Below are 9184 nucleotides of genomic sequence, written 5' to 3' on the forward strand. Positions count from 1 at the left end.
TGTAAGCTTATGTCTGGTAAAAACATTGGCGACACTGGAGCATTGATAGTATCAAATCTTTTATACAATAACACAAATAGTAAGCCTTGATGTTTCTGACAATGACATTTCTGATGATGGGGTAGCAGCCATTAGTTATTGTCTTAAAAATAATACCACACTATATAGAGCAGCAGGTAATAACATCACTATTAAAGGAGCAAAGATCCTTCACAATGCTATACAATTAAAAAGAAATTATGCATTTACACTTGCATAATTGTAATTAATATCTCTACAGTATAGATATGTATACTATTAGGCATTCCAGTATCCGAGATTTTTTAATCAAAAAATTCTCCGTATATTCCCCAATAGAACCCTGGCACAAAATAACAACTCGCGTTTAACTTGGGATTGCTCCATGGTCCGAGCTCCAATGAGAAAATCGCTATGGGGTTTGCCCACACGCTGATCATCATGAAAATCTTAGTTTTGTCGTGCGCGTTACTTATAAGTAAGTTTTGTGTTGTTGTGTAATCTTTTCAAGCCTTGTAATGTATGTAGAATACTTTAAAACTTTTAAAAATGTACTGTCGAGTGTAAGCATATCAAAACTTGTGTAAGACAGCGTTGAAACCGGGTCGGGTCATCCGGGTCACATTTTCTCCGGGTCATCCGGGTCTGACCCGTATTGGATCACGTGAGAAACGAAATTGTTCGTTTGACGACGTGGAAACTTATAAACGCTATCGCGTAGCTCTTTCGTGAGCCACGCCCACTTATCGCAATACCAACATACGCTCAGCCACGCTCATTTGTTAGTAAGTGTAGTATGTAGCACGAAATTGAGGGTATCTATGGTGAGGGGTAGCTATTGTCAGTGGGTGAAGACCTTTTTTTTTTTGGTCTTCAACCTACAGGCTAGGCTGAAGTTGCAATATTTACTCAACACAAATCGAACGCTCAAAATGTAGACTCGTTCGCTCGCTCGAGACTAGCCGAAACACGTCTCGGCTTTAATTAATCCGGGTCACATCCGGGTCAGTGGGTCATCCGGGTCAGCAGTAGTGACCCGGTTTCAACGTTGGTGTAAGATATTCCGGATTTCCGAATGGGTTAACTTACGCCCGTTTCGTATAAAATAACACCGTCCTCTAAACAAGGCGCCATAACTTCCGCGTATTTTGGTTGACAGACACGAAGTTTGGTTTATCAGATTCCTTGATGAAAGGCGATTCGATTCATGTGTAAGTTCTTTGTGTAGTAACGAAGGGGAAGCTAGAAAGGAGCCTTGTACCGCGAAATTTACGTGTTCAGAATGCCCGTAAAAACACGTGTTTTTAAACATATTTCTATAAACTAACCTGTTTAACAATTTGTACGGTTAATGGAAACTTTTGATGTTTTTATGCCATTTCCCAGGGAGGATTGTTCCCTCGCTTTCTTCGAAGGTATGTCTGTTTCTGTGTTGCAAAACTCCTCTCAAACTGACCTTCAAGCCATTTTAGATGATTCACTTTTTAAACTGCTTGTAAGCAGTTCCACCATTCGTGATCAAGCACGTCTGCGTGCTTTATCACATTCTTCTGGCACCAGCAGTGGTTGGATTAAAGCACTTCCACAGCCTGCTTTGGGTCTAGCTATTCCTCCTCATGATTTTACTATAGCTTTACGTTTGTGGCTTGGCATTCCTTTGTTCCCTTCTTTACCACTCTGTACTTGTCTATCTGTCATTGACCAGTTTGGTGATCATCTGCTGGGGTGCTCTCATGGTCCCTTGAGGATCCAGCGTCATAATGCTTTAGTGTCTGTTGTACACCATGCCTTGCTCTAAGATCACCCTGGTGTTCTTAGGGAGCAAGGCATTCCATCTGACCGATCTCGTCCTGGCGACATATACCACCCTGACTTTCATCTTGGTCGTCCTGCCTATTTTGATCTCTCTGTCAGGAGTACCACTTAGTCTGCTGTCATATCTTCTGCTTCTTCTCAGGCTGGGGTGGCCGCTGCTGTTGGTGAGATAGCTAAGGACAACCAGTGTTGGGCAAGTTACTTTGTAAAAGTAACTAGTTACATATTACATATTACTTGCAACAGAACTATTTAGTTACAGTTACATATTACCCAGAAAATAAAGTAACTGTAATAATATTACATATTATATTACTTTGTGTCCACAGCCTTAAGCTGTCACGTGTGAAACTACCATCTTATCACGTGACATGATTGCGTTGTTGGACAATGTACAAATCTTGGTTATAAGTAAGAAGCTAGTGAATAAGCTTCATTCAATAGGCCTCGTTACTCCATTGTGGTTAGGCGTTACTCAGAGGATTACTAACGAGATTAGTAACTTCGTTACTTTTAGTAATAATATTACGTCATATTAGACTCGTTACAGTAATTATATTACTTAGGTAATGCGTTACGTTTGTAAGTAAAGTATCTTGCGTTATATTACCTGTTTTCATAGCGTATTTCGTTATATTACTTTGTTACCACAAAAGTAATAATATTACGTAACGCGTTACTTATGTAACGCGTTACTCCCAACACTGAGGACAACCAATACCAGGACATTGTAAATGATAATGGAGGAGATTTTATCCCTCTTGTATGTGAGACCTTTGGTGTTTGGTCACCATATGTCCTATCAATTTTAGGATCCATAGCTGACAGAACAACTGTTAGAAACGGTTTACCTCGAAAGTTTGCTAGGTGCCAACTTCTCCAGCAACTGTCTGTGACTTTGTGGAGGTACAATGCAAAAATGATACTCCGCCAGTATTCGCTTACTGCTGAGGACGAATTTCCTGACTTTGACATTGGTTAAGTTAAGTACGTATAGGTTTTTTAAATTTTTTTTTTTAAAGAAAGAAGAACCGGCCCAAGTTGGCACTCCCATCCACCACACTCTACTCTACGCTAAGATGTTCTATAAAATGGGTTTAGCCTTTTCCTACACCTACAGAGCTACTGAAACAGAACCTACAGAACACAGAATAGAAAAAAAGGAAATGGGGCTTAAACGGCCCCAAGACGCCCCTCCCCCAGTGCAAGGTCAACTGATGCTGGAACATGACCCTTAAAGGGATGACCAGAGGAGGAGCGAGAACCCCTTATGCACATGATGGCAGAGTGCAATAAGGAGAAGCCAAGACGGCAGCGAAGCCAGCTCATCACCCTACAGTACGGTGATTTCCACTTACAGGATAGGAGGAAGGCCAGGCGTTTGTAAGCCACAGTGGTGGAGGCACCCATGCCTCCAGAAGTTGAAAAAACAAGAGGACTAAAATTACCATGTTCCACCTCTCGCACTCTCTCCTCATACTGACGGCGCTTCGAAGTTTCATGCTGGCGATAGGGATTACAACGGTTTGAAGGGGCATAAGGGTTAAATATTCTAACATCAAAAAAAAGTAGGTTCAAACCGAGAACCCCAGAATCCAGAAACCTTGATGTCCAAGCGAGCACCGACATCTTGGTTAGCTGTACGTAGGGAGAGAGATTCACCACTCAAGGGCTGAAGGGGAGGTTCAGTAGATACATCATGACAAACCTCTGACATTAATTCTGCAGTAGTAAGTATATAGTTAGGTAATAAGTAGTAGTATGTTGTAGTTTTCAGTATGTACGTGTGCTATGATCATCAAAAAAAATTTCGATTTGTACGGTCGGAGTCTTATTAAGCATCCTTCGCTGCGTAGAATGATACCAAATTTAGCGAATTTGGTTGAGGATAACAACTTGAAAATTGGGATTTTCCCGGCGAGATAATTAAATTTTCCAATAGGTTAATGTATGGAGCGCGTATTATGTCATCATCAGCAGTAAATAACTGTCGCTATGGCGACATTTTCCCATTTGTACGGTCGGAATTGGATAGAGAGATTGAAGGGCTTTCTTTTATTGTATAGTGTGCTGTAGAAATTTTGTGAGTTAAAGGTTGTAAATTAGTGTTTTAGCGTGTAGTGTAAAATACATGTATTTTGTATTGGACAAAAAATGACATGGAATGATGAGATTTTATGACCAGCCTGTTTAACCAAGTTGAGGTTTCAAAAAGGATATTAAACAGATAATAGATTTATTTAATGCATAATTCTTAATTTTTAAAGGTTTAACCCAGTGTTTGAAAACTTTTAATGTTGACCATGCACCTGAAAATGCTTGATTTGACAAATCCCATACATATGTTTTGATATGGGTAGTCACTGGTGCTTACTTTAAAGTGCATAGTTACTTCGCTCGGGTTAGCGATTTTCAGCTCCAGAGCAATTATCTGATGGCTGTGTCATTAGCTCAAAAATGCAAACCACTTCAAAGTCAGCATAACAATGCCATAATTGAAACCACAACTCCACCTTAGGTATTGTTGCATCATTGTGGCACCTCCACTTTAGTTGTTTACCTTTATAAGTTGTTAACTTGATGTTTTTACTTACTTGAGATAGTCACTTGCCTTATGGGTATACACCATTGTATTGAGAAGTGTGCAGTAGGTGAAACATATTTGCTCAGCACAAAGCATACAAAGATCACTGAAATCCAATAAGATCTGAAGTTACTCTCATTACATGTACAAACCTGCAGCTAGTAGCAACTGCAGTATCAAGACAGTCCGGATTGCTAGATGGCTTCTGATTCAATTGTGCCATTTTCCCCTTTAAAATGTATGGGGCACCCCGGAGAAATAATGTGCCTTTTTTCAGTTTTTAAGCACTGTGTATGCCAAAGTAGCAAATTCCAATCCAACAAACTATATATTACTGAGATCGGCAATCAATACTCTATCTGTTGAGCATATAAAAAGTCCATTTTTCCAAAACTTAAAAATCGGACTGGAATGCCTAATACTATACATAGAATTATCTTAGTTACATTAATTATACTGCGACCACATAGGCGGCAGAAAGGGGGGGGGGGGGCAGAATGATCTTGGAGTGGGGCTGAAAACCGTGATAAAGATCGAGATACTCTAATAGAGCAGTCACTCTAATAAAGTAGTCAGTGTGTAGCGAGCTATGTAAGGATTTTTATGTAGTTTATCAGCTAGAAATGGTAGTTGGTGAGGTGGAAAGCTCTTGTCAGTTGGTTGTGACCTTTTTTTTTTGGTCTCACCTTACCAAACTATAGAAATAAGTCTGGGTCAGCCCAGCCCCCCTCATATCAACTACTTGCTCCGCCGCTGGTGAACCATGCATGTCTGTTAGTATAACCATTAACTTCATGCATGTAGCTTAATATTTTTATATGAAGTACCTTTTTATGTAGCTAGCTTTATTATGTTATGTTTGCATAATGTAGAATTTGAGTGTAATGTTATTAAGTATTTGAAGATTTTTTTATTGACAGTAATTTGCATTTAAAATAAATGAATTATACATACATTTGTGCAATGGTTATAGTGTAACTATACTACTAGCTATATGTAGGCATTCCAGACTGATCTTAAAATTTTGGAAAAACGGGCTTTTTATATGCTCAATAGATAGAGTATTGATTGCTGATCTCAGAAATATATAGTTTGTCGGGTTGGAATTAGCTACTTTGGCATGCACAGTGCTTAAAAACTGAAAAAAGGTACATTTTTTCTCCAGGGCTCCCCATACATTTTACAGGGGAAAATGGCACAATTGAATCAGGAAGCCATCTAGCAATCCGGACTATCTTGAAACTGCAGTTGCTTCTAGCTGCAAGTTTGTACATGTAATGAAAGTAACTTCAGGTCTTATTGGATCTCAGCGATCTTTGTATGCTTTGTGGTGAGCAAATATGTTTCACCTACTGCACACTTCTCAATACAATGGTGTATGCCCATAGGCAAGTGGCTATCTCAAGTTGGTAAAAACATCAAGTTAACAACTTATAAAGGTAAACAACTAAAGTGGAGGTGCCACAATGATGCAACAATACCTAAGGTGGAGTTGTGGTTTCAATTATGGCATTGTTATGATGACTTTGAAGTGGTTTATACTTTTGAGCTGATGACACAACCATCAGAAAATTGCTCTGGAGCTGAAAATCGCTAACCCGAGCGAAGTAACTACGCACTTTAAAGTAAACACCAGTGACTACCTTCCACCCGACCGTACGTTTTTTTAAGTTTTAAAGTATTCTACATACATTACAAGGCTTGAAAAGATTACAAAACAACACAAAACTTACTTATATGTAACGCGCACGATAAAACTAAGATTTTCATGATGATCAGCGTGTGTACAAACCCCACAGCGATTTTCACCCTCATTGGAGCTCGGACGACGGAGCAATCCCAAGTTAAACACGAGTTGTCATTTTGTGCCAGGGTTCTATTGGGGAATATACGGAGAATTTTTTTATTAAAAAATCTCGGATACTGGAATGCCTACTATATGGTGTATTTTATACATCTAATCATCAGCTTTAATTAATTTGTAGCTGTGAATTGCCAGTCAGACTCCTGTAAAATGACAACTAGCTATAAACATGTGACTGTTTTATTAGGGTGACTGCTGTATTAGAGTATCTCTAGTCAGCCTGCGAAGATGTGTGCTTGCCCCCAAAAAGGGGTGTGGTCATCGTAGTTTCGATTGATCATTAGACTAGAGTATCTCGAATCAGCCTACCAACTTGAAGTTGTGTGGTCACATAATACAGCTAGCGTAAAAGGAGCGTGGTCATCGTGGTCTCGATCGATAGATCGATAATACGTAGAATCATAGATACTACAGTATCTATGGTAGAATAAAGGTAGGCAAGGGCAGTCCATCCAGCCCGGGAAAAAAAATGGTAGAATAAAGAATGTGCGTGACCTTGTGACCTATCGTGGAGTACTGGTAGCTACCTCCGTACAGTTGGGGGCTGTACAGTAGCGTAGTCTAAGCGCCTTAAATAATTTTGTGGCGTCTATTAAGGTTACGGGTTACCCATTAAATAATTTTGTAGGCGCTTTGCTTATAGTTCTGTTTTAACCGTTTTGAACGGAAGAACACACTAAAATAACATGGTATATTAACGTACAAGAAATACCAAAAGCGACGATACACTCAACAAGGGATGCGCTTGTACAGAAATGCAGGCACTAAACAGCGAAACCGTTGAGTTGCTATTCATCAAAAAAAAGGTTTCATGGGCCAGACCATGATAATCAGCATTAATAAGCTATTACTTAGTGATTTCTAGGTCCTCACGAACGAATTGAGTTGTTATCCGATTGTAACAGCACTGTAGTGCACTCGCGGTATTTCCGTAGCAGAACTAATCGCCATTATCCTTGAAAGATACGATAATTAACCAGCTTCTAGTCAGTTTTCCCACAAAGTCTCCACGACAGGACCTAGACAATATAACCACCCATTGACACTGCCATAAAAAATTAGTGCTAATTGGCTTGACAGCTGCTATTTTTGATGAATAATAACCACATTAAGCAGTAGCGCTTAACGCCACATTGCGGGGGACTTAATTTACGCTTGACTACCTTCCGCAGTAAATTATTAACGCTCACTTTGTATGATTCCTCCGCTATTATCACGTGGCTATACAACGCTTTAAAGTTAACAACCTTCTCACTAACAACTGCTCGAGTTTCGTGCCAATATTGTACCAACCATTATCGCGCATCGAAAAATAATAACCTATTATTAAGCGCCTAACCCGTAACCTTAACGCCTCCGTTGGATGAAGATGAAGGTGAGCAGCCTGATTGAAGATAAAAGAAAAGACAAGGCGCACAGGGCGTACACTCGTCGGAACCCCAAAAGGCACATCCCACCGGTGATTATGATTATGATTATGATTATGATTACTGAAAACACAGTTACAAACTGATATGTTCAGGTAAGGAAAAAACATTACAAATCACATAGATGAGAGTCAGTTATAATTTATCTAAAATTACTTGTAGAGATTGGGATTCTATTGTGTCAGTTGGTAAATTGTTCCAATCGCGGATAGATTTGGGGTAATAGCTGAATTTATAATGATCTGTTCTAGCAAACGGAATCTCAAAATGGAAGGGGTGGTGGTGGCGGGTGGGATATGTGGTGTTGGTGAAATAATTTGGGACTGTTAAGACTGATGAGGAGTAAACAATGTTGTAGAATACTTTTAATCTAGTCACGTATCGTCGGTGTTGAAGTGATGGCCATTGTAGATCTGCTAACATAGATGTAACACTACTGTTATATCGGTAGTCTGACTTGACCCAACGAGCAGCACGTCGTTGTACCATTTCTATACTTTGTATCTCCTTCTGCAAGTAGGGGTCCCATACTGCCGATCCATACTCCAACAGTGGTCTCACTATACTGGTGTAGGCTAAACATTTAGTTTCTGCAGAACATCTATAAAGGTTACGTTTAACAAAGTTTAGCATCCTTGTTGCTTTAGAGATAACTTGATTGATATGAGGTGTAAAGGACATTTTTGAGTCTAAGAGAATTCCTAAATAAGGGTGTTGGGTAACTCGCTGCAAAAAGTAATTTCTGATAGTATAGTTGAAAGTAGAGGAGGATGTTAGTCTACTACAGGTAAGTACCACACACTTGGTGAGTTTGTTGTTGTGGCATAAAACGGTGACCGTGCACTGCTTCGTTTGGGCTCTAGGCTTGCGACTGTGGTCAGTGAGTGAGTGAGACGAAATTTCGAGTTTTGGCGATTTTTTAAAAATTCTATATCCAGTCGCCAGTAAGTGTTTTCTTGTTTTTTTAACGCTAAATTTGATGTTAGATGGGCTAATATTACTGTGAGTTCCGTAATGGTGATTTTCGTCGCGTAAGAAGTTTCTAGGCTGGTTTTTAAGGGCGATATTTTTGGCGGCGCGCTGCACATTGCAATAGTAGCTGCATGCATTTGATCAAGTGGTGCCACAATTCAGGGGCGGATCTAGGATTTTCAGAAGGGTGGTTGTAAGACTCATCGCTGGGGGCTGTGCCCCCAGATGCTGACAGGGTTTTATTAATTAAACTTCGATGTGTTATACAACTGCACATTGGTTATTTTATCTGATATACTGATGCTCACTATCATCCAATATTCTAGTGAAATAGCTAGCTATTCTTCATTCACAGAATTACAAGATGGTTTTATGGGTATGCATAAATTTTATTCAGTTTGAACTTATTTGCTTGGCAAATGTCAAGTTCTTAAAGTTGTTTATCACCACCCTGCTGCTGTGATACAATATCATTATTTTAATGAAATTGTCAGACAAGTTAGC

Source organism: Dysidea avara, chromosome 3, assembly GCF_963678975.1.
Source record: "Dysidea avara chromosome 3, odDysAvar1.4, whole genome shotgun sequence".
Classification (NCBI taxonomy): Eukaryota; Metazoa; Porifera; class Demospongiae; order Dictyoceratida; family Dysideidae; genus Dysidea; species Dysidea avara.